Genomic DNA, 26,440 nt, shown 5'->3' with positions numbered 1-26,440 from the left:
TCTTTCTTTCCTTTCTATCCAGAAAGTCCATGGTAGGAAGACATTACAAATATTGGTGACAAAAGGCACAAAAAATTCTGCTATCTTTTCAAGTGGTACTAATCACTTACATTTAAATTATTTTTATTTTTGGGCAGCTGTACATAGACATTTTTATATTTTAAGACATATGGAGCGTTTTATTTAAGAGATTTCAGTGGAATCTATTTGTACACACACATGCATATGAGCATGCAAGCAGGTGCATCATATATAGGGAGCAAGGTTCGCCGTACCGGTCGGTACCGAGCGTACCGTACCCGTACCGATGGGTTCCGGTATCGGTACAACAATGTCGGTACAGTCGGTACCGAGCGTACGGTACCGTACCGACACTCGGTACGCCTATATTAGTGCGGCACCGGTGCGGGGTTCGGTACCGGTACGGCGAACCTTGATAGGGAGAATCCAAAACTAGTCCCTATACGAAGAGCTATATGATCATGATCCTAGTAGTTCTGAGGGCACGTCGAATTAGATAGAACTTGAAAAAGGGAACCTATAGCCTAATGTAATTTAATGCTACCTGGCTCGAGACAGTGCATGATAAACATAAACTTACATAGACACAAACTTATTTGAAGAGTTCAATATAATGAAATTTGATATATTTGTTAAAAACATAAAAACACATCAGTATTTTCAAATGGAGACTGTAAGTCTTCTTCTTTTTTTTCCATTTATATCTTCAATTGGTAGTACCTACGCATTCAGAAAATGGGGTCGAGTTGAATGTATAAGCATGATGGATGTACACATTTATTATAAATAATCTTGTTCGGGTTAGTATTCCAGATTCTGTATATCCTTTTCTTCTATAATTGTCAATACTGTTCTTTGGATTCATAGTGAGCTACTGAGAATATTGGGACTACGAAACCTACTGTTTCCACTTCATTGTAAATTAAACTCGGTGAAATCAGATGTATGCTATTGTTCCTAGTTGCTAAAGATTGGTCTGTTGGTTAAAACACTCCAAGGGAATCAGCTTCCTAGAAAACAATGTTACTGGCTTATTTTTTCCTTTTTAACTTGAAGCATTGTGTCTCCAATATAAAAACCTAGCATTCCCTCTTGCTACCGATCAAGAATTTCCTGCCTCTGATACAGTGATTCTCTATTATATATATATCTTTAAAGTTTTAGACATTTGTTTTCATCCCTTAACAATTTCGTTTCATGTTTCAAAGCATTAAAATATTACATAATCTTTGAGTAACAAACACCATCTTAATAAGGCAGGTGTTATGTCATCTTAAACTGATGGATTTTAGTTATTCTTGCAGTGAAAATGGGACTCAAGAAGTGCTGCTATCTATTTCATGGAGGAATGTTGGGTGGTTAATTTCTTTCATATATATTGACCTCAGTTTTTTGGCTGCCAGTAGTTGAACATTAGGTAGTGGATTCTGCATTGATACTCTGCCTTCCTTGTGATACAATCAGACATGTACCACATTCTTTTGAGAATGTTGACTGGATGAACACTCAGATAGAGGCCATGGTTTGCAAGAAGATGATATATTAGATATACTGGTTCTGTCTGGGAAATCAGCATCAGTCACAGAGTTCGCATGAGATTTTACTGCCTGTAGCTGAGACCATGCTTCATTGGCTCTGTGGAAGGTGATCCATTAGATCTGGAAGGTTTGCAAAAGGTTGTTTTAGCAAATTGTGCAACCAGCGCTATAGCTTTCAACTGAGTATTATTTTTAATGAGACAAATGCTGATTCCGATTTCTTACACTACAGTGCAGCTTCAGAGGGATGCCAGAACATAATGTTCCTTGCAGTTTGGCAAATGGGTACGACTAAGGGACTCAGTCTTTTCCAGACCTGAATGACCCTAATTCTTGTTTACTGAAATTCTTGTATATTGCTAAGAATCATGTTTTGGCGTACTTCAATACCTCAAACGAGGTGGATAAATGGACATGGAGTATATCACCAAGTGCACTTGTCATGCTCTATTATGCCCCTTGCTTGGTGATCAACAAAGGGGACTGATGTGCACTCCGGCTGCAATTGCTGTGGAGATCTGAGGGTTTCTAAATTGCTACTTGAAATCAGAAGTTGACAGCCTGTGGCCAGTTAGGTTTTGGTGCCACTATCTGATTGATAAGACACTTGATTGCTTCTGAGGTGATTTAGGAGGATGGCAATAGGTCTTCATGGTAATCAAATAATATGCCCCCATATTATGTTATCCTGTCTTATGGTTGATGTTAGAGGCATTAGTTATATTGGACATCCTTTTTATCTCCCTTTGATATTGGAATTGTGGAGTTGGTTCAGAATCCTAGCCCTTTTGGCTGCAAGAAGTGAGCAAGTAAAAAGATCACAAATTGCTGTATGCTTATGACTCAGCGTGTTGTTTATGATGATATTCTGGAATGCATCTTTCCTTCAGGCAGGAGGATTTTGCCTTGGTAATCTCTCCACTGCTACCTTTGTGCAATGTTTCCTTCCCAACCTTTTAGATACTTGTTTCTGTAACCATATGGATGAAATTGGAAATGCAAGAACTTTACTTTCATAGGTGGCACTAATTACATGTGGTTGGAGCAGTGTTACCTGGAATTTCATGTTAAACAGAAAAAGAGGGGGAAGAAAGACAATTTGACACATGCCCCTAACACAGAAGTGTATTTATTTAATAATAAAACTTAAAAGACATTGAACATCCAAATCATAAGAAGAAGCATAGAATGGTAACCATGAAGAAAATAAAAAAAATCCTTCTTTATAATTTGAAGCTATAACATTTTTTATGATTTATTGATTTTTGATCTTTTTGAGTTAGATTCTGCTCTAATGGGTGCACGGGGCGACCACGACCCAAACGGATTCGAAGACTGAACCCTCGTTATCTGGGGGCCTTCACTCATGTCCCTCATGAAGATACAGCGCCGCATGGGAGGGGAGTACATGGAGGAGTAAACCGCGAGAAAGATGGAAGTGGGAGGAAGAATCGCTCGCCCGTTGATGGTTCTGTTGCGAAGACGGGCGAGCGATAGCCATGCATGGGGGAGCTTCGATGTAGGAAGCGGGAGGCAGTTTTCTGAAGTGACAGCTGACCTTTCCGAACGTCAGTTATCAAGAGGAAGCGGAATACAGTTGTAGTGGGAACGAAAGCCATGTTGTACATGCACAACATGAGGACGTGGAAAGCAAACGCCGACGTGATAGCCTTTTCCTTCGCCAGTCAGTTATCAAGGGGGCCATAAATGAGAGAACGAGGGAGGAAAAAGAGTGTGAGAATAGTAGTTGGTGTATTGGGTTCACTCTCACCCGAAAGAGAGTATTCGTGCATGGGTTTTCTCTCATCCGAAGAGAGGCTTCTAATCAAACCTTTCATTCCCATCGGTTTTTTCCTCTTTGCCACTGCTGGGATCTATTATTTGGTATCAGAGCCGGAAGATGTCGAACAAGGAGAGGATCGAGCGCCTAGAAGTCGAGATGGGGGCTGTTCAGGAGGAGCTGCGCGGCGTGGAGATGAGATTGGGGGGACGCTTCACCGAAGTTTTGGAGGCCATTCGTAGCCTTCAACTCTTCATCCCGCAGCAACCACCGCTGGAGTCGCCGACTCTGCAGTTGGAGGATACTGTCGGGTACCCACACCCTCTAAGAATGGATTTTCTGAGGTTCCTTGGGGATGATCCGATCGTCTGGCTTGACTGAGCGGAGCAATACTTTGCCAGCTGTTGCCCAGAGATGGTCACCCAAGAGGGGGGTGAATTGGGTGTTTTAAAAACTTTTGACTAATTAAAAATAAAACACACGAATATATGCACTAAAGTAAAGAAGGAGGAATGAGAAAGGTCAATCGCAAACACAAGGTTTTATAGTGGTTCGGAGCTTCCACTGCTCCTACATCCACTCCCCAAATCACCTTGGGGAATTTCCACTATAATCCACGATTACAGTACGGTAGTTTTGCGAGTTCACTACCCAACTCGTTGTTTTACACCGGGCTCACAACAAACCCTAAAACCCCCAATTTCACTTAGGCTTGGGACGCCTTTCCCTTGTTCCAAGTCCCTTGACTGGAACAAGCACCACAACGAAAGAGTTTACAAAAGAAAGGAAAAGCTCTAAAAAGCAAATATTGCAATTATGAACAATAGAACCCGGAAGAATCCTTTTGCCGTTGGAAGCGTGGGAGATATTGATTCTTCCGATGTGGAGCGCGTAGGATTGAGTGTGAGCTTTGAATCCCAAGCGCACGAGAGTGATTGAGCTTGAAATCACTTGGGAAGCTTGAAAACACTTGATTTCTTCACTTGAATGCACTCACTCCCTTGAACTTTTCTTTCTTACTTCTCTCTTGAATGATCTAGCTTTGGGTTGGTGAAGAGTTGTTGAGAAGCACTTAAGAGGTCCCTTTTATAGCCCAAAAAGCAAATATAGCCGTTAGAGACAAAGAAAGAAGGATTTGAAATTCAAACCAAACCTGAAAAGCTGTCAGTCGCGTCCCAGTCACTCCGGGGACGTCTCCGCTTCAACGGGAGACGTCTCGGCTACAAGATTTTACTTTTTCCGTTGTCTGGGGTCGACTCGGCACTTTCAGGGGACGTCTCGGCTTGTTTGCACTTTTTGAATGGGGACGACTCCGCTGATCTGGGGACGACTCCGCTTCTTTATCTCCGAAGAACATGTCCTCTGGTATTTCCTGAGAGAGTCGACTCCGCTCCTTCAGGGGACGTCTCGGGTTGTCTGCACTTTATGCATGGGGACGACTCCGCTGTCTCAGGGTCGACTCCGCTTCCTTATCACCCAAAAAAACCATTCTCTGGAAAACCCTGAGAGAGCCGTCTCCGCTATCTTGGGGACGACTCGGGAAGTCTCCTTTTTACTTGCGGGGACGACTCGGCTTACTGTGGGGACGTCTCGCGCATATCTCTTGAAAACTGCCTTTCTGCCGCTACTGAGAGAGTCGACTCCGCTACTGAGAGAGTCGACTCCGCTAACGCGGGGACGACTCGGCAGGTGTCGGGAACGTCTCCAAGTGTGCCGGTTCTTCCTGTTTGTGCCAGAGACGTCTCTGAAACTATCCGGAGACGTCTCGGCTGTCCCTGATCTGTTTTCTTTAACTCAAAATATTCTTCAATAAATTCATAAAAATTATGGGAACTTGTCTAGACATTTCTTAACAATATTCTTAATAAGACACATGAATTCCTCAATTAAATTGTTAAGATATAATGGAATTTTACTCTAGTGTTTTGTATTCATCAAAATCTATTAGGGGGTCAACAATCTCCCCCTTTTTGATGATGACAAAACACTGAGTATATGCAAAATTTGAGATTTAAACATATACACAGTATTTGATCAGATGTACAAGTATAATGTTTTGATTAGAACTAGATACAATGTGCATCACTCAAAGTATTCAATTTTCAGTTCTTTCCTTGTGCATAAGATTGATCTTTATAGTTCTTAAATGATTTTAGCATATCAACTGAATTTGAATCAAGTTAAAATGAAGTATTGATGCTGAGGATAATTGAAAGCTAGATTCTTTTTGACTCCCCCTTTCTTTTCCAGAAGGGCAATTATCTTAAGGTCAATATTCTTCAATTTTATCTTTTCTAAATCAACTTTGGAGTATGATTATAAATTTTGCATTCCATATTCAATATCCATATATATAACTGCTCCCCCCTTTCACTATCTCTACATTCAATATCTACTCCCCCTTTTTGTCATCAACAATGAAGGGGACAAATTATCTCTATATTCAATATATTCAGTGTTCATTTTACTCCCCCTTTGATATTCAGGTTGTGCTCCCCCTGTTTCATATGCTTTGATACGTTGTGCCAAATCTGAATACTTAATGTATGTTATGAGATTCTTATGACATATCAAGAGGCACATTCACATTCATAGAAACACATACATAGAGTTGGCAATGTACATAGTTTTCAAAAGGGATTGTATTTATGTATCATTGTGAATCTTTGAAGTCAGTACATAGTCAAAAAGAAGAAATCATTACAAGTATTGATTTCTAATACAAAAGTGTTTCAAAAATAGCCTAGGATTTACAAAGAGAAGATCCTACAAGATATCCATCATCGGCGACGTTGCTCATGGGCCCTACCAGCTGTATTTTGTTCATAAACCTTACAAGCTGCATCTATGAATGTGTTGATGGAATCCATGAGGGTCTTAAATTGATCTCCCTGTGACTTGTGGAAACCTGCCACAAGTGCCTCAAACTCTATAGTTGCCATTTCAATTCTTCCTCTGAGTTGGGCAACTAAGGTGCTCACATTGCCATCTGGTTTTGTTAGCTCTTTAAGACTCTTGGAAATGCTCTTCAAGCTGTCCTTGAGCTCTAATGATCTGATGGTTTGGGTGGCACCCACACCAATTATTTCTTGTGTTGTAGCTTCAATTTGACTTCTAATATCCTTCATCTCTTGTAGAAGCCCTTCATGTGAAGCTCTGATGGGGGCCAACTCTGTGGAGATCATGGATCTCATCTCCTCCCTCATCTGCTGGCAAATGGCAGATGCTAAGGTGCGCATCTGATCCTCTGACAGAAAGGAGGGCCCACTAACTGGAGGAGGTGGTGGCATGGATGTGGAAGGTCCAGCTGAGCTGGAGGGAATATCAGGGATATCCATGTGGCTAGGTGGAGGAGAGTGATGGTCAGACTCATGATGTGGGATCTCAGGCTCTAGGATTTGGGTTTTTCTCTTTGGTACCTTGACCCACGATCCATCTATCTTATGAAATTCCATTCTTCTCATTGTGCCCTCATTGTAATAGTCGGTGTTTCTCAAGGGCTTTGCAGGTTCATTTGTTGGAATGGGAACCTTGAAGTGTTTAAAGATTAAGGTAAAGATCATGCCATAGGGTATACTAAACCTAGAATACCTATGACATAGGGCAATGTAATTTAGCATGAGTCTAGGGAGGTTTAGAGGGATCCCTAGTAGGATGTGGTGCATTATAACTAAGTCTCGCTCCGAAACAAAATCGAAGCGACCGGTTTTAGGAAATAGGACCCGGTTGACAATACTTAAGAGAAGTCTCATCTCTGCATTTAGGTCCTGGGAATTGACAACATCAAGAGGGCCGCAGTCCTCTCTTCCTAAAAGTAAATTTAGGGCTGACTCCCTTTGGGGATGTGAGGTTGGAGCCTCACCGTCCCTAGGAATTTGTAAGACAGTGGATAGGACATCTTCATTGACTTCTACTAATGTCCCTTGGACATATCCAGTGTACCCTAGGTCCCCTAAGGCCATATTGCTAAAAAGTTCTCTAACTAGGCCGGGGTAGGTCGAGGTATTGAGGGTACAAAAGTGTTCCCACCCTTGGGCTCGGAGTCTCTCTCCAATAGAGAACCCCTCATGATCTAAAAAGGAGAAATCTATGTACCTTCCTGTCGTGACTGTGCGATTTGCACAGGAAATAGTCGTGGTTGGCGGAGCAACCGGAGGAGACGGCGCGGAGGGTTCTTCCCGTCGTTCCTCACCGTCGGCCGCTACCCTAGGTCGCCTTCCACGGGTCGTCCTAGCCTTCTTTGGTGCCATGGATGCTAGGGTTTGTGATGTAGAGCAAACGGAGGCTAGGATTTGAGGTGGAGAGCAAATGGAGGCTAGGGTTTTTCGTTTTGGTCGGGAATGAAGGAGAAAGCTCGAGTCGGCTCGAGCGATTTCGACCTATTTAAAAAGCCCTCCTTCGGTCCCCGAGACGTCTCCGCGACTAAGGCGAGACGTCTCCCCTGGGGGGACGTCTCTGCGATTTGCCAGAGACGTCTCCGGCACTGAAAAATTTCAGACTGAATTCTATCTTCTCCCAATTTTTGTTTAATCACCCTAATCAACATGATTTTTTTTGATAAACTTAGAGTGAATTTGTTTGTGATCCTCCCCCTTAATGATACATCCTATAATAATTTGATAATGATTTTTGAATTATTAATATTGAAATGAGGAGTGTTTGACCAAATTTCGAATACCTATGAAATAGGCTCTGAAAATATCTCCATGAAGAGTCCAAGGGAGGGTAACCATCCTCCGGAAAGTCAAACAGTTCGTCATTTAGCTTAGATGAATTCATGTTTTCACTTATGTTTACCTTGAGGTTGATTATTAGTTTGAGTAGCAAAGCAATGCAATACAAATTCAACTCATTTGCTAGGATCATACAAGCTCAAGGCATTCCTTAAGAAATTGAATCTTTCTTTACAAAGGGGCTTTGTAAAGATATCAGCTAATTGATTTTCAGTACATACATATTCAATCATCACATCATTTTTCAGCACATGATCCCTAATAAAATGATGCCTAATCTCTATATGCTTTGACTTAGAGTGTTGGACAGGATTTTTTGTTAAGTTAATTGCACTTGTATTATCACATTTAATTGGTATATTATCCATTTTGATACCGAAGTCTTCAAGTTGTTGCTTAATCCAAAGAACTTGGGCACAACAGCTTCCAGCTGCAATGTACTCAGCCTCAGCTGTGGACAAGGCAACTGAATTTTGTTTCTTGCTAAACCAAGAAACCAAATTGGCACCCAAGAGTTGACATGTGCCACTTGTGCTTTTTCTGTCGAGTTTGCACCCGGCAAAATCAGCATCGGAATAAGCAATTAAGTTTATGTCAGATTGTTTAGAATACCATAAACCTACATTAGATGTCCCTACTAGATATCTAAATATTCTTTTAACAGCTTGCAAGTGTGATTCCTTAGGACATGCTTGGTATCTAGCACACATACAAACACTGAATAATATATCTGGTCTACTAGCAGTAAGGTAAGTAGAGAGCCTATCATACCTCTGTACAATTTGCAGTCTATACTTTTACCTTTTTCATCTTTGTCAAGCTTGCAACTTGAGCTCATGGGTGTGCTGATTTCCTTTGCATCCTTCATCTTGAATTTTTCCAGCATTTCCTTGATGTATTTGGACTGACTGATGAAGATGCCTTCCTCTGATTGTTTTATTTGTAGCCCAAGGAAGAAGTTGAGCTCACCCATCATGCTCATTTCAAATTCTCCCTGCATAAGCTTGGCAAACTCTTGACAAAGACTATCATTAGTAGCACCAAAAATTATATCATCCACATAAATTTGTACAAGCAATAAGTCATTTCCTTTTCTTTTAATAAAGAGGGTTTTGTCTACATTTCCTCTCTTAAATTTGTTCTCAATTAGGAAATTGCTTAATCTTTCATACCATGCCCTAGGAGCTTGCTTAAGTCCATACAATGCTTTATGCAATTTATACACATAATCTGGATGTAAGTGATTTTCAAAACCTGGAGGTTGTCCTACATAAACTTCCTCCATTATATAGCCATTTAAGAATGCACTTTTTACATCCATTTGATAGAGTTTAAAATCCATGAAGCATGCATATGCTAAAAGCAGTCTAATAGCCTCTAACCTAGCAACAGGAGCAAAAGTTTCATCAAAATCTATTCCTTCCTCCTGATTATATCCTTTGGCCACTAGCCTAGCTTTGTTTCTTATTACTATTCCATCTTCATCTAGTTTATTTCTATACACCCACTTGGTGCCTATAATTGAAACATTAGGGGGTCTTTTCATTAGAGTCCAAACTTCATTTCTTTCGAATTGGTTTAATTCCTCTTGCATAGCATTCATCCAATTATCATCTTTTTCAGCTTCTTCTAGTGATTTAGGCTCTATTTGCGAAACGAAGGCAAGATAATTACTAGTGTTTCTTAAAGAGGATCTAGTTCTTATACCTTGTGAAGGATCACCAAGGATTAGATCCTTTGGATGACCATGTGCATACCTCCATTCTTTAGGAAGATCTTGATTTCTTGATGGAGGTTGATCTTCTTCATCTCGCTGATTTGTATCTTCTTTGATCTCATCCTCATGTTGTTTGTCTTGAGTGGAGAGTTCCTTCATTTGGTCTTCAAGTATACCTACATCACCATCTTCTTCTTTTCTAGAAGAATCTCCATTAGTTTCATCAAAAACAACATGAATGGATTCTTCAACAACGAGAGTTCTCTTGTTGAAGACCCTGTATGCTCTACTAGATGAGGAGTAACCTAAGAAGATCCCCTCATCTGATTTAGCACTAAATTTACTGAGATTGTCCTTTCCATTGTTCAAAATAAAGCATCGACAACCGAAAACATGAAAATAACTTATATTTGGTTTCTTACCTTTTATCAACTCATACGGTGTTTTCTTTAAGATGGATCTAACTAAAGCACGATTTAAGATATAACATGAAGTATTTATTGCTTCAGCCCAAAAATACTTTGGTAGATCCGATTCGCACAACATGGTACGAGCCATATCTGCTAGTGTGCGATTCTTCCTTTCTACCACCCCATTTTGTTGGGGTGTCCTAGGTGCCGAGAAATTGTGATTGATACCATTTTCGTCACAAAACTTTTCAAAGTGCTGATTTTCAAACTCGGTACCATGATCACTCCTAATTGCTTTTAGTTTAAGATTGAGTTCATTCGAAACCCTATTATGAAACTTGATAAAAGCAGGAAAGGACTCATCTTTATGTGCAAGAAATGAAACCCATGTAAAACGTGAAAAATCATCAACAATTACAAGACCAAATTTCTTACCCCCTAGACTAGCAGTTCTAGTGGGTCCAAACAAATCCATGTGAATTAGTTCTAAGGGTTTTGTTGTTGAGACTATATTCTTAGACTTGAAGGAACTTCTTGTTTGTTTCCCTAATTGACATGCAGCGCAAATTTTATTCTTCTCAAGGTCTATTTTTGGTAGTCCTTTGACTAGATCTTTTGTAATTAATTTGGAGATTAAGTCCATGCTAGCATGCCCTAACCTACGATGCCATAACCAACTAGTCTCATTGACTTTGGGATTCATGGCTACAAGACATTGGCCATCCTTCATGGTGAGATCATCAAGATCTACCATGTAAACATTTCCATGCCTATGTCCTGTGAGTATGATCTCATTATCATTTGGACTACTAATTATGCATAGTGATGATTCAAATGACACTTTAAAGCCCTTGTCACAAAATTGACTTATACTTAATAAATTATGTTTTAGTCCATTAACTAACAATACATTATCAATAAATGAGGAGGGTGATATGGAGATTTTACCCATACCAATAATTCGGCCTTTAGCATTATCTCCAAATGTGACTACTCCTCCTTCTTTTGATTCCAAGGTGACGAAGAGACTCTTGTCACCGGTCATATGCCTTGAGCAACCACTATCAAGATACCACATTCTCTTTTTATTCCCGGCTGCAAGGCATACCTGCAAAATGATCATGTGAAGCTCTTAGGTACCCAAGTTTTCTTGGGTCCTTCGTGGTTAGTGTAGTTGGTTCCCTTAGGCACCCATACTTTAGTTATGCTTTTAGCTTTTACAAATGTATTCTTGTTAGTTTGGATTTTTCTTTGAATACAAGAGTAGGCTTTATGTCCATTCTTTCCACAAAGAAAGCATGTTGGTTTTTCAGTTTTTACGTCTTTTGCTTTTACAAAGAAATTCTTTAGATACTTTTGTTGCTCATTAGTTTTATATCCTAATCCGGCTTTATTAAAAACAGCTCTTTGATTTGAAAGAATAAGATTTAATTTTTCAGAGCTTTGTGTAAATTTTTCAACAATTGGTTTGTATTTATGTACCTCATTCTTAAGATTCAAATTTTCTTTGACTAGTTCTTCCTTATCCTTTTTAAGAGATTCAACATTTTGTGCAAGTGAGGTATTATTATCGAGTAGGGATTTTACTTTTAGATTTAATTCCTTAATTAGTGTTTTTGCCTTTTCATTTTCAATGCTCAGTTTTGAATTTTTGATTTCTAGGTTAGTAGTGTTAATATTTTTAATGCTCTCCTTTTCAATTAATAAGTTTTCAATATTTTCCTTTAGTTTTTGATTGGAGGCTTTTAATTCTTTATTCTTTGCTCCTAACATACTACAATCACCCATAAGTTCTTGAAAAGCCTCATATAATTCTTCTAAAGTAAAATTTATGGTTGGGTTTTGACATACCTCGTCGTCTTCGAACGCCATGAAGCATAGATTGGCGGTCTCTTCCTTCTCTTCCTCGGAGGATGATGTGTCACTATCATCCCACGTTGCCTTCAATGCCTTCTTCTTCTTCTTTCCAAAATACTTCTTTTGTTGAGGGCATTCGGAACGAATGTGTCCCGGTCTCTTGCAATCATAGCATACGATTGGGTCTCTTTCTTTTTCCTTTTCTTTTTCCCAATCATTTCTCCCTCCAAATTTCTTTCTTGGGAAGGGTTTCTTTCTTCTCATGAATTTTTTAAACTTCCTTACTATCAAACCCAAGTCCTCATCTTGACTTTCTTCTTCACTCTCACTGCTCTCTTCTTCACATACACTTGAGGTAGCCTTGAGTGCGATTGTCTTTTTCTTTGGCAACTCTTCTTCATGCTGCTTCATCGTGAGCTCATGCGTCATCAATGAGCCCAAGAGTTGTTCTAGCCCCAAAGTGTTGAGGTCTTTGGCTTCTACAATCGCCGTGACCTTTGCTTCCCATGCTTTTGGCAGTGACCTGAGAATTTTACTCACAAATTCGGGGTTAGTGTAAGATTTGCCCAAGCTTTTTAGGCCATTAATAATTTCGGTAAAACGTGTAAACATGCATGTGATGGTTTCATTAGGTTCCATCTTAAACAATTCATATTTGTGAACTAGAATGTTCACTTTGGACTCTTTGACTTGATTTGTACCCTCGTGGGTAACTTCAAGCCTATCCCATACTTCCTTAGCGGAACTACATGTAGAGACTCTATTGAACTCATTTACATCTAAAGAACAAAATAGTGAGTTCATGGCTCTAGAATTGAGTTGAGCCATCCTATCATCATTCTCATCCCAATCCTCCTCAGGTTTGGGAACTCGAATGCCATTAACCACATGTGATGGTTCTTGTGGTCCCTTGACTATAACCCTCCACAAGGCATAGTCTTGTGCTTGAATGAAGATTCTCATTCTAGTCTTCCAATAGGTATAATTTGTCCCATTGAAGAGTGGAGGTCTATTGGTTGCTTGCCCCTCGGCAGGGACATTGTTAAAGGGTGTTGCCATCTAGATCTTTGGCTAAGACGGTTAGGTCTTTCAAGAAATACACAGAGAACCAGCTCTGATACCACTTGTTGCCCAGAGATGGTCACCCAAGAGGGGGGTGAATTGGGTGTTTTAAAAACTTTTGACTAATTAAAAATAAAACACACGAATATATGCACTAAAGTAAAGAAGGAGGAATGAGAAAGGTCAATCGCAAACACAAGGTTTTATAGTGGTTCGGAGCTTCCACTGCTCCTACATCCACTCCCCAAATCACCTTTGGGAATTTCCACTATAATCCACGATTACAGTACGGTAGTTTTGCGAGTTCACTACCCAACTCGTTGTTTTACACCGGGCTCACAACAAACCCTAAAACCCCCAATTTCACTTAGGCTTGGGACGCCTTTCCCTTGTTCCAAGTCCCTTGACTGGAACAAGCACCACAACGAAAGAGTTTACAAAAGAAAGGAAAAGCTCTAAAAAGCAAATATTGCAATTATGAACAATAGAACCCGGAAGAATCCTTTTGCCGTTGGAAGCGTGGGAGATATTGATTCTTCCGATGTGGAGCGCGTAGGATTGAGTGTGAGCTTTGAATCCCAAGCGCACGAGAGTGATTGAGCTTGAAATCACTTGGGAAGCTTGAAAACACTTGATTTCTTCACTTGAATGCACTCACTCCCTTGAACTTTTCTTTCTTACTTCTCTCTTGAATGATCTAGCTTTGGGTTGGTGAAGAGTTGTTGAGAAGCACTTAAGAGGTCCCTTTTATAGCCCAAAAAGCAAATATAGCCGTTAGAGACAAAGAAAGAAGGATTTGAAATTCAAACCAAACCTGAAAAGCTGTCAGTCGCATCCCAGTCACTCCGGGGACGTCTCCGCTTCAACGGGAGACGTCTCGGCTACAAGATTTTACTTTTTCCGTTGTCTGGGGTCGACTCGGCACTTTCAGGGGACGTCTCGGCTTGTTTGCACTTTTTGAATGGGGACGACTCCGCTGATCTGGGGACGACTCCGCTTCTTTATCTCCGAAGAACATGTCCTCTGGTATTTCCTGAGAGAGTCGACTCCGCTCCTTCAGGGGACGTCTCGGGTTGTCTGCACTTTATGCATGGGGACGACTCCGCTGTCTCAGGGTCGACTCCGCTTCCTTATCACCCAAAAAAACCATTCTCTGGAAAACCCTGAGAGAGCCGTCTCCGCTATCTTGGGGACGACTCGGGAAGTCTCCTTTTTACTTGCGGGGACGACTCGGCTTACTGTGGGGACGTCTCGCGCATATCTCTTGAAAACTGCCTTTCTGCCGCCACTGAGAGAGTCGACTCCGCTACTGAGAGAGTCGACTCCGCTAACGCGGGGACGACTCGGCAGGTGTCGGGGACGTCTCCAAGTGTGCCGGTTCTTCCTGTTTGTGCCAGAGACGTCTCTGAAACTATCCGGAGACGTCTCGGCTGTCCCTGATCTGTTTTCTTTAACTCAAAATATTCTTCAATAAATTCATAAAAATTATGGGAACTTGCCTAGACATTTCTTAACAATATTCTTAATAAGACACATGAATTCCTCAATTAAATTGTTAAGATATAATGGAATTTTACTCTAGTGTTTTGTATTCATCAAAATCTATTAGGGGGTCAACACCAGCCAAGGTACTCCGGCCAACCGCAGGGTTTCCACGGCCTCATTTTACCTGGACGAGGAGGCAAACCACTGGTGTCAATGGTTACGCCGGGCATACCGGGACGAGGGGCTGGTGATCACATGGCAGTTGTTCGAGAAGGAGCTGTTGGCTAGGTTCGGGCCTAACGAATATGTGAACTTCAACGAAAAGTTGTCACGTATTCAGCAAAGGGGTCGGTGAGGGAGTATCAACAGGAGTTTGAAAAACTGGCCAACCGAGTCCGTGGTTGGCCGTAGGACACGCCGATCGGTACCTTCGTCGGAGGACTCAAGGAAAAGATAGCCAAGGAGGTGCGCATGAGACAACCCCATTCGTTGCGAGAAGCCATCACCGTTGCTCGCATGAGAGAGGAGAGGTTGGAACAGAAGCGAAATGCTCAACGTCACGTCGGGCTTCGTGTCATCGGCGGCCCCAGGGCCCTAACCGTGCCGACCAACACACCGCGCCTTCCTGCTCCAACACCAGTCCGACGCATCACCTGGGGGGAGATGCAGTAACGGCGGAAGCGAGGACTCTGCTTCAAGTGCAATGAAAAGTTCACTCTCGGGCATCGTTGCAAGACTCCCCAGGTTCACCTCATAGAGGCCGATCAAACGGAGTATGAGGAAGGAGCAAGTGGTGGAGAAGTTGACCACCAAGTGATGACCAGGACGAAGAAGGAGCACCACCGGTAATCTCCTTGCACGCCCTAACTGGATGGAATGGGCCGAGGACAATGCGGGTGGTGGCACACATCCATGGTCATCCGTTGACCGTCCTTATCGACAGCGGATCAACCCACAACTTCATTAGCAATCGCATCGCTAAGCAACTCCAACTCCTCATTGATGCAACAGTCAGATTCGGAGTCCGGGTTGCGAATGGAGAGATCCTCCAATGCCGGAAGATGTTCCGGTCGGTGGAGCTGGAGCTGCAAGGGAAGAAGTTCTTGGTGAACTTCTATACATTGCCACTCGTTGGGTTGGACGCTGTCCTAGGTGTACAGTGGCTCGAGATGCTCGGCCCTGTACTCTGCGACTGGAAGCAGATGACCATGAAGTTTTGATGGAACAGTCGGGAGTGTGGGCTCATCGGGCAGCCTACAAGGCCTACAAGAGCCTTGGATCCCCAAGGCATGCAGCGAGAAATCAAGGGGAGGGCACAGTTATTTGCCGTCGTGGTTAGAAACTCCGGGGAACACCAACTGGAGGCTGAAAGGAAAGAGCTACCTATGGATCTCTAGAGCCTGCTGAGGAGGTACCCTTCCCTCTTCAACGAACCCCGAGGGCTACCGCCGGAACGAGCCTTTGTCCATTGCATACCCCTACAGGAGGGAGCTTCGGCTGTTAACGTCCGGCCATACAGATATGCCTACTTCCAGAAAAATGAGATCGAACGTCAAGTAGCTGAGATGTTGGACGTCGGGATTATTAGGGAGAGCCAAAGCCCCTTCTCTTTCCCGTCCTGTTAGTAAAAAAGGACGATACCTGGCGATTCTGCATAGACTATAGGGCTCTCAATGCTATCACCATCAAGGATAGGTTTCCTATCCCCTCCGTCGATGACATGCTGGACGAGCTGCACAGAGCTCATTTCTTCACCAAGCTGGACCTTCGGGCAGGGTACCACCAGATCTGAATACAACCCGAGGATGTCCACAAGACGGCTTTCCGCACGCACCACGGCCACTTCGAGTACTTGGTATTTTTGGGAGCATTTGCGTAAGTTCATCCTGGTATTTTTCGACGATATTCTGGTGTATAGCGCCACCTGGGAGCTTCACCTGACTCACCTCGACACTACCTTAAGCATCCTTGCCGACCACTGTTTCTACCTGCAACCCTCCAAGTGCTTGTTTGGACAGCAACAGGTTGATTATCTTCGGCATATTGTTTCGGCCGGGGGAGTGCAGGTGGATGCCACCAAGGTACAAGCAATATAGGATTGGCCACGACCCACAACCGTGACGGAACTGAGAGGCTTCCTTGGACTGATAGGATGCTATCGAAAATTCGTTAAGAACTACGACATTATTGCTGCTCCCTAACCATATTACTGAGGAAGGGACAGTTTCAATGGAATCCCCAAGCCGAGCAGGCGTTCCACCACCTCAAGCAAGCGATGACGACTACCCCAGTGCTTGCCGTTCCCAACTTCTCCGAGACATTCGTGATTGAAACCGATGCATCTGAGAAGGGAATTGGAGCCGTGTTAACTCAAGGTGGGAGGCCTGTTGCTTACATGAGCAAAGCACTGAGCATCACCAAGAAAGGGTGGTCTACCTACACCAACGAAATGTGGCAATTATGGATGCCGTTCGGATGTGACGACCATACCTACTGGGGAGGAGGTTTCAAATCCACACTGACCAGAGGAGCCTACGGTACTTTCTGAAGCAGCGCGTGAGCATCCTGGAGCAGCAAAAGTGGGTGGTGAAGCTATTGGGCTATGAATATGAAATTATTTGTAAGTCGGGGAAGGAAAATTCGGCCGCCGATGCCCTATCACGCCTTCCCGAAGAGGGTGCACTTCATGCTCTCAGTCGGCCACTCTTTGACATCTGGGAGGAGATACTAACTGTAAACCACGAAGACCCTTATCTGCAACAAAAGACTCAACAGCTAGAGGCAGCACCCAACCAAATGAAGAATTTCCAAACAAATGGAGGGATTCTGTATTATAAGGGACGGGTTGTGATTTCCCCTAGATCACCGTTGGGAGCTAAGTTCATGGCGGAATTTCACAACAGAAAGGTTGGGGGGCACTTCGGAGCCCTACATACCTATAAACGAATCGCACAAGCTTTCTACTGGGAATCAATGAAGCCGGACATCCAAAAGTTCGTGGCCGAGTGTGTAGTTTGCCAACAGCATAAATACGAAGCCCAAGTTTCTGCCGGGCTACTCCAACCCTTGCGGGTGCCAACCCAGGTCTGGGAGGACATCTCGTTGTATTTTGTCGAAGGATTACCGTGGTCTATGGAAAAAAATGTCATTCTGGTCATCGTTGATCGGCTCATCAAATACGCACACTTCTTGTCCCTCTCCCATCCCTACACTGCACGGGGGGTGGCTGAGCTCTTTGTCAATCAAGTAGCCTGTTTGCATGGGATGCCAAGAACAATCGTGAGTGATCGGGATCCAGTATTCGTAAGCAATTTTTGGCATGAATTCTTCAAGCTTCAAGGATCCTCGCTCCGCATGAACTCAATATACCATCCTCAATCCGATGGCCAGACCGAGGTCGTCAACAGATGCGTCTAGCAATATCTCAAGTGTTTGTGCAGCCAGTATCCGAAGACATGGGAACAAAATCTAGCTTGGGCGGAGTACTGGTACAACACCACCTTTCACTCCACTACCGGAATGACACCCTTCCAAGCACTATACGAGAGAGCACCACCCATGATTATCAGGTACATGGAGGGACTTTCAGCAGTGGATGAGGTCGACCGAACTTTGGCAGAACGCGACCAGCTGATGAGAGAGCTAAAATGCAACTTGGAACGGGCACAAGTCAGGATGAAGCAGCAGGCCGACAAAAAGACTAGGGAAGTTTCCTTCACTGAGGGGGAATGGGTGTTTTTGAAACTTCCACCCTATCGGCAACACCCGATCTTCCGGCGAGCCCATCAGAAACTTGTCCAGAAATATTTCGGGCCATACCGCATCCTTGAGCGCATCGGGCCAATAGCTTATCGGCTAGATTTGCCTGAGGATGTGAAGGTTTATCTGGTGTTTCATGCCTCCCTTCTTAAACAAAAGTTGGGAGAAGGGCGGATATCCTGTAATGGACCCCCACCAGTTCAAGAAGATGGACATCCCGTGTTGGAGCCAACAACAATTAAAGACTACTGATGGGTTAAGAAGGGAGGAAAGATCATCGAAGAGGTCTTTGTACAGTGGCGATGGTTGCCTGAAGAGGATGCCACCTGGGAAGAATACGATCTCTTGAAGGTGCAGTACTCCCGAGCGAACCTTGAGGACAAGGTTCAGGTTGAAGGCGAGAGGGATGATGGGTGCATGGGGCGACCCCGACCCAAACGGATTCGAAGACCGAACCCCCGTTATCTGGGGGCCTTCACTCATGTCCCTTACGAAGATACAGCGCTGCATGGGAGGGGAGTACGTGGAGGAGTAAACCATGAGGAAGATGAAAGTGGGAGGAAGAATCCCTCGTCCGTTGATGGTTTTGTTGCGAAGACGGGGGAGCGGTAGCCATGCATGGGGAAGCTTTGACATAGGAAGTGGAAGACAGTTTTCTGAAGTGACAACCGACCTTTGCGAACGTTAGTTATCAAGAGGAAGCGGAATACAGTCGTAGTGGGAACGAAAGCCAAGCCATGTTGTACATGTACAACATGAGGACGTGGGAAGCAAAAGCCGACGTGACAGCCTTTTCCTTCGCCAGTCAGTTATCAAGGGGGCCATAAATGAGAGAATGAGGGAGGAAAAAGGGTGTGAGAATAGTAGTTGGTGTATTGGGTTTACTCTCACCCAAAGGAGAGTATTCGTGCATGAGTTTTTTCTCACCTGAAGAGAGGCTTCTAATCAAACTTTTCATTCCCATCGTTCTTTTCCTCTTTGCCACTGCTAGGACCTATCATCCTCATGTTAGAATCCAACTGCTGAGTATGTATCCATTCAAAATTAAATTTAAGATGATGGTCTTGCTAAAAGATCTCCAATTGGATTTCCTGAAAAAGCTTTCTTCCAAGTTTTTGGTATTTTGAATCACATCACTTGTAGGGTTGTAAGTAGGTTGGGTTGGATCACCGATTGAGACCCCCCCAAATCCATATCTGAATCAAGTAAAAATAATGAGTCCAAGCCCCTTATGTCTCCATTTTATAGGCATTATTGACAACTTATTCTACATAAGAGTGAATGACAATCATATATAAATCATAATCAACAAGAAAAATTGATGTTTAACTACAATAGTTTAAGGAGGTGCTCCCAGGTTGGTCCAGTTTCAACTTGGGTTACTTAGTGATGCATATCCAATCTGTTTCCCAATATGTCATAGTTTTTGACCCAAGAATAATCCAAATGACTTTAGTTTGGATTTAACTGGATTACTTTTAGGTCTGTTCTGGACTGGAAGCGGGTCAGTCCAGTCCACTTGAAACCCTAATTACACACCATCAAATGTTTGAAAGCAGCACAATTAATTGAGACAATAGTAAAGGCATTATCATAGACTTTAATTTGGCATTACTTCTTGTTTTTAGTTTTTAGGGTTTTTTTAATTAAAAGGAATTTTTATTTTTTTGAAAATCAAAAACCTGAAACTTGTTTGATAGTTACATTAGTTGCATTTGGTAGTGGCTACGGTGATGATGGTGGAGATGTGGTGGTGTGATTGCCGGCAGCAGCCAACAGCAAGCAAAGGGTGATGGGGTAGTGGTGGCGGCGGCGATAGAGGCAATGCTGGCGGTAATGGGCGGTTTGGCTTTCAAACATTATGGAAACCATATTTTTTAGCTTACACAATTTGTAGAAACAGAGAAAGAGCTTTCAAAAAACTAGAAATAGAAATCGGGTTACCAAACACCATTCCTTCTTTGGTTTATGTGTTCTGTAGAAAACTGAAAACTAGAAATCGAAAGTGATGCCAAACAGGTTCTTAATGTTTCATTATTTGATAACTTTTTATTTATGCTTGATGGAAGATTGTATCTAGCTTGAATACTGATTAAGATATGGTTGGAGATGAAGATGAATTGTTTTGCTCTCTTGGTAACATCTGGGTGAAATTGTGGCATGTTGTCATTTGGGTGTGAAAGCTGAGGAGGGAAGGAGAAGGCGAGAGGATATTCAAATTGACTGAAGAGAGATAAGGGGAATGTGGTTAGAACTTGTTTTCGGCAGGGACATAAAAATATAATTTTTGGAGTAAAATCTTCTAGGAGCAAGGGACAAGGGCTAGGGTGGAAGAAACTATAATAATGATTTATCTCTTTGAATATTCATAAACCTCAATCTAGGGATAGGAGGAGCATGGTGAATGATAGCTGGAAATCTAGGAACAATGATGTATGATTCCATCAGGATGACTAGATGGTTTCAGTAATAAAATTTTGACGAGATGTAGACAATCAAGGATATATTATCTGTTGAAAAATTTGTAAAAAAATAGTCTTTTTTTTATTAGAATTAAGGTGGTTATTTACTGCCACTTAGGTTTGAAACAGTGCCATTCAATCTGGAGAGCGAGGTGCCAACCAGCTATTGGCAATAAAAAAAGAAAAAAATATGAAGAAATGTAGTCACGTTGTAATCTAGTGGAATGAAGAGAACATCAACCTTGATTAAATTTAGTGGTATTATTGAGATTGAAGGTTGTCATGAATGTATATGGTCTCGTTGTACCCATATAAAATGTGATCTTGTAAAGTAGCTGGAGGATGTAGAAAATCAATGTTATGTAATTATCTCCAGTGCTTTTGATATATGATCTTCTTTTTTCTTTTTTCTTTTTTTTTTTTGGGGGGGGGGGGTGAGGTATGATGGCTACTACCTTAAGGTGATCGACCACTTCTATTGAGGTTTTGTATGAACTTTGGATGTTTCCTTTAGGAATAGTTCTTCTGTTTGGTGCATTATCTAACAAAAAGGTAGAAAGAGAATCAAAACATAAGAAGTTTGTATGAAGTTTCTCCTTTTCTTTCTTTCTTTCTTTCTTTCTTTTTTTTAGAGAAATCTGGTGGTAGGGAAAATAAGGCAAATTACAAAACAGAGACTATGAATCAGTTAAAAATGAGCATAACTTGTAAAATACAATTTTAAAGGGATTCATTAGAGTCAAAAGATATAAAGGGATTCATTAGAGTCAAAGATATTGATTCTTAGAGTAAACAGGATCAGAAATGTAATAACCTTATATGGCAAATGCTGCAAGGATAGATGTTATGATCACTAAATGTCTGTTTCACTTTGAACCATAAACATACTATAGGTAGATAGTGTATGGATTGCATGGAACAAGGATGTTATTCAAGTTTTTGCCTGTTACAAGAAGTTAGATTCAGAAAAGGTCTTGAATATATCCCTTCTTGTTGATTTGTAGATTTCTACATTGGCTGAAAGTATGCAAAATTGGTAAAAAGAAAGAGTTTGAGCTCAAGAAGCTGTTCCCGAGTTGCGCCAGTGACAGCTCTAAAACTCAACGGATTTAATTTTTCATACTATCAAGGAGTTGTCTGCTGTTGTTAAAATACTAAAAAGAGCCTTTATGAACTTAAAGATTGGATTGGGTGATGTGGTCTTAACATCACTCATGTGATATTAATCCTAAAGAAAGAGAGGGATGAAATGGGACCATAAGTCGATGATTTTAGATTTTATTTTATTTTATTGATGAAAAGAGATGCTATACCTCAACTCAGAATATCTGAATAAGAGAATTCAATCAAATCAGCTCCAACAAGTTCTTCCAGTGGAAGAGCTAGACAGGCATGGGAGGATATGTCCATGTCTTCCCCTTGGTCCATTCCAGCTAAGAAATGTGCTGGTTGGTTATCTCTATAGATATGCTAGCTCAGAACCGTTCCAGGGTGTTGATAATAAACTACATGTCCTGCAACAAGGGATTGTTGGCATCTGACCTATGCACTCTGCACACCCCACTGACAATGGTAGCAGAGTCACCCTTCAGTCAAATATTCCTGCAACCAAACTGCTCATAGGCTGTGTCATAATCCTTTCCAAGCTGCTCCCAGTTCAGCCACTGGCACTGACGCTTGCAAAACTTGTCTGGCTACTGCCTTAAGGACCCCCCCTGTAACAGTCTTGAATAATATAACATGCACCAGCCTTTAGTTTATCAATGAACTACTGAGAGGAGGAAAGGAGAATGGTGGGGAGGGGAGCCAAGAGACAGAGACGGGTTAGGAATTGGGGCTTGTAGGTCCATTGCTGTCTCAGTACCTCAGAGCTTGGTGGAGGTGAACCTTGGAATTAGCTCTCCTGAGACTTTAGCCTGTCAATATCTCAACATAAATAGACTTCCACAAAATCCAAGACATGAAATAAGAAAACAAAAAAGTATTTTAAAATATTCTGATGATTATTCATTGATTGACTGGTCAATATCACTTTACCAGGAAACCCATCATTCAATATACTACATTAATAAAGAGATAGTTATGAGTTTTGTGACCCTTCACCAAAAAAATTTGGGCACTTTATACTGTTGTTCTTTAGCAGTTGAGAAAGTTAAGGATTGATGTGGCACCACTTGTTATAAGTTTCTTTTCTATTTTCTTTTAATTTTACAGAATATTCCAAAAATTAGGGCCAAGTGCCAATATTTCTGGTTGATGTAAGCAGGGCACTTCATTTTCAGAAAGCCATGGCCACGGAGTGTTATGCTGTGTCATAAAGCATTGGAGATTATGATAGAAGGATATGCCTTCCGAGTTAATCCTCCTTATTGGTATTGGAGCTTAATGACTATGTCTGTTCTTGAAATACAAGGACAACAACCTCATTCTTTTTTTGAGAATGTAGAGAGTGAATTTAAAATAGAACTAGGTGTCTTGCCTTATATGTGTCAGACATAGCTCAGCATTAGTGAGGATATGCCTTTTGTTGATCTGTTGGTCTTTTTAGGAATGTTCTTTCAAGTGATCTTGGGGTTCTCTTCACTTGGTTCGCCAAAAGATGGCCAACTTGGTCTCTATTTAAAGGTGAAGAATCTGAAGTTTTTTGTTTTCATTATTTGATTGGATATTTGATGCCTTTATCAACTTGAATGTAATTGTGATTTGTCATTGGACTAGTCATGCATGACAAACTGAGCTGATAGTTGTCTCAGATCACTAAATTATCGGATAAATAAGCTGGTTATGGTTATTTGTTAGAAGTTTGTGCTTAGGGATCTTCTCCCTCTCCCAATTTTCAGTTGGAGGATTGTTCAGGTGTCTGGAGCATTTTGCATACTGTAGTTGCACAAAAGATTGTGAGCTATTGGAATCTCAGACACAGTACTAAAATCATCCTATTCAGAAAATAGTGTACATATTGGCTGTGACAGTGTCGAAATCTGAAAGTTTTATTGAAAATATAATGTCATGCACCAAATACTCAAATTGTTTGCAGAAAATTAATCGAAGTAAATATGAAATGAAATAATTTATGAATGCCTTAAACAAATCTTTTGACACAATATAACCTGATACATCTCATCCTTTTTTAGCTTGGCATATTCATGCTTCCGCTTGTTAAATTACGCTATGTAAAGCTCACAAGTCATTTGGTTTCTTTGTAACTTGAGGAATGCATATTAGTAGTCTATTGACGAACTGTGGCTACTAATTAGTACGATCATTTTAGTGGAAATATACATCAACATAAGTTGTACATGTAAGTTCAGAAAGAGTTGCAGTTAAACCACACCTATTTTGCTTCCCTATATGAAAAGTAAAAGTTACATTGTGGTGGCTGATAGTTGTGTTGATCTGGGCATCTTCCAGAACTCTCAGAGTTTACAGAAGTCTTTTAGCTCAACAACTCAAAATTCTAAAGAAAACAACAAATATGGTATGCCAACAACTTGCCTGCAAATCTCTTGACTTTTCCTAGGTGGTTGTGCCTAATATGCCATGATGTCTCATTTCTGTCCAAAATTATTATGGCTAACTTCTACAACCTAATCAGGGCTGCCACTCTTATTGTTGTAGGTGGTACAATTTATTTTTCTTTTCTTTCTTTCTTTTGGGTTACGTACAATTTGTTTGAGAGTAACTTCATCAACCCAGGTGATTTATGGTAAACTTATGTTTGATCCGTTGCTGATATAATAATTATTTCTCAGACAAAAAAAGTCTGAAAGTAGATCCATTCATGAATTTCTGACTAGACCAGAGTTTCTTCTGGTAGAACAGTTGCAGAAATCAGTGAGTTAAGGGAAAAATTCTTTTGGCTCACCAATTTTTTCTGTTTCTTTTTCTTATCTTCTTTTTTTTTTTTTGGTGGACGAGGGGGGTATGGTTCTTCATATTTCTGTCTTTTCATTTGTTTAATGAAATGGCTTGGTAGGGTGTCTTCCTTCTCTAGTCTTTGGTCATAAAGTGGCATACAAACACCTGTCTATGGAGTCACCAAGTATTTATTTAGAAGCCCTCATAAATACCTCCATGTTGTCAATTCAATATGTAGGTATGGCTTTGCAATCACTGTCAAATTCAACATTCATACTTGCAAAATGAAATTCAAACCATAAGATGTAATTAATTTTGCTTTAATTTAGATGTGTATTCATACCCTCATCTTGTCGACATTACTGGTCACATTCTGTGCTTGTATTCTGCCAGCCACATTAACACTTAACTGCCTTTTACATTGTTCCAAAGAGCTTGCTAAAAGATCAACTTAAATGCTCAATTATACTCGAAAAATATGCAAGAGTTTGCATTTTAAAGTTCTGAATCTTGAATGTCTCGATTATTGTAGACAATTTTGGGTACTTGAGAAATTTATGAGTAACTGGACTATAACATGATGTCAGATCAGCAAAGGTAGACATGAAACATTGAATGATCTAGTCAAGACAGATGCCTTATTTTGGAGATCTGAAGAGCTTGAATGAGCTATTGCTTTATATTTGAATGTAATTTCAGTATTTAAGTGTCATCTTTTTTATGCCTCTTTTTTTTTTTGAGAAATTTCTGGTTATGGTTTTAACTGTTAAGGACATCCTTTATGTTGGTGTCATAAAGTTCTTCAAAGATAATGCACCTATACCTTTAATGGTGTAAATACTTAATGTTGGCTCATGATGCTTCAGCAGGATTGTTGCTGCTATTAAACTGAAACATCTTGCAGAATCAAGGGTAAATTGATTGCAGACAGTCCGGTGATTAGCTCTGTAATCTTTGTTGAGCCTGATCCCACCAAGCCTTCCTCAGTATGGAATTATGAGAATGACCAGGTTTTTGGCATGAGGCTGCGAGACCAAAGTCAGCCAGGTCAAGAAGGGTTTGTATTGCACCCAGTGCCCTGACCTTGGTCAGACCAAGTGAGGCTCATGGCTAGCACATTGTTCGACTTGCATTGTCACGCACTGAAGTGAACAACTTTGATCCTGACATCCAGTACTGCTTGGAGTCTTTTGGCCATAGGCCAGGCTGTCTGCTGTTGTGTTCTCCAGGATGGGGACCTCATCTTTTCTTGGAGAAAGCATGGATTGGATCTGGGTTTCAGTTTGAATCAGTTCAGAAGTCTCGGGCTTGTGCCCTGTCAGGTTTAATTTTTTCAGGCTGAACCCAAGCTACTTTTAAATTACGCCTGGAGTTCTTTCCCCATTATGTCATGGGTGCGCATAACCAATTATGATTGTAAACTATATCTTCTTTTATGGATCCAAATCCACGTAACATGCCTTGTGGCTCTAGTGCCCTGATCGATCAATTTGTAGGGACGCAGGTCATTGAATTGTTTCAATAACCTTAGTTCATGTGGGACTCGATGCAACCTGCATACTATCTGCGGATTGGTGCTGCCCTGGAGTTGAGAGCACAGCAAATTGACATATCTGGCACATTGTTGGCTGTTGTTTTCTTGCTAAATAAATCTGAAAGCCAGGCCACAATTGCTGACTGATTGCTTCCAAATTGTGTGTGTACAAATTGCATTTGCATCCAGAATACAAATTCCATTCTACTTGTTGGATGTTGCCA

General features: G+C 41.4%; 1 long non-coding RNA gene across 2 annotated transcripts; it reads left to right on the top strand.

Moving 5' to 3' along the window:
• The first annotated feature begins 19 nt into the window (after positions 1-19).
• Positions 20-26,440, top strand: LOC120111935. 2 transcript variants are annotated; one of them, XR_005513432.1, is made up of 3 exons: positions 20-95; positions 1,326-2,468; positions 25,552-26,440. It is a non-coding gene; the product is annotated as an uncharacterized LOC120111935 (long non-coding RNA). The 2 variants fall into 2 exon arrangements; XR_005513433.1 differs by having other exon boundaries at positions 25,549-26,440.

This window comes from Phoenix dactylifera, chromosome 1, assembly GCF_009389715.1.
Source record: "Phoenix dactylifera cultivar Barhee BC4 chromosome 1, palm_55x_up_171113_PBpolish2nd_filt_p, whole genome shotgun sequence".
NCBI lineage: Eukaryota > Viridiplantae > Streptophyta > Magnoliopsida > Arecales > Arecaceae > Phoenix > Phoenix dactylifera.
This window is presented reverse-complemented; position numbering and strand designations above follow the sequence as displayed.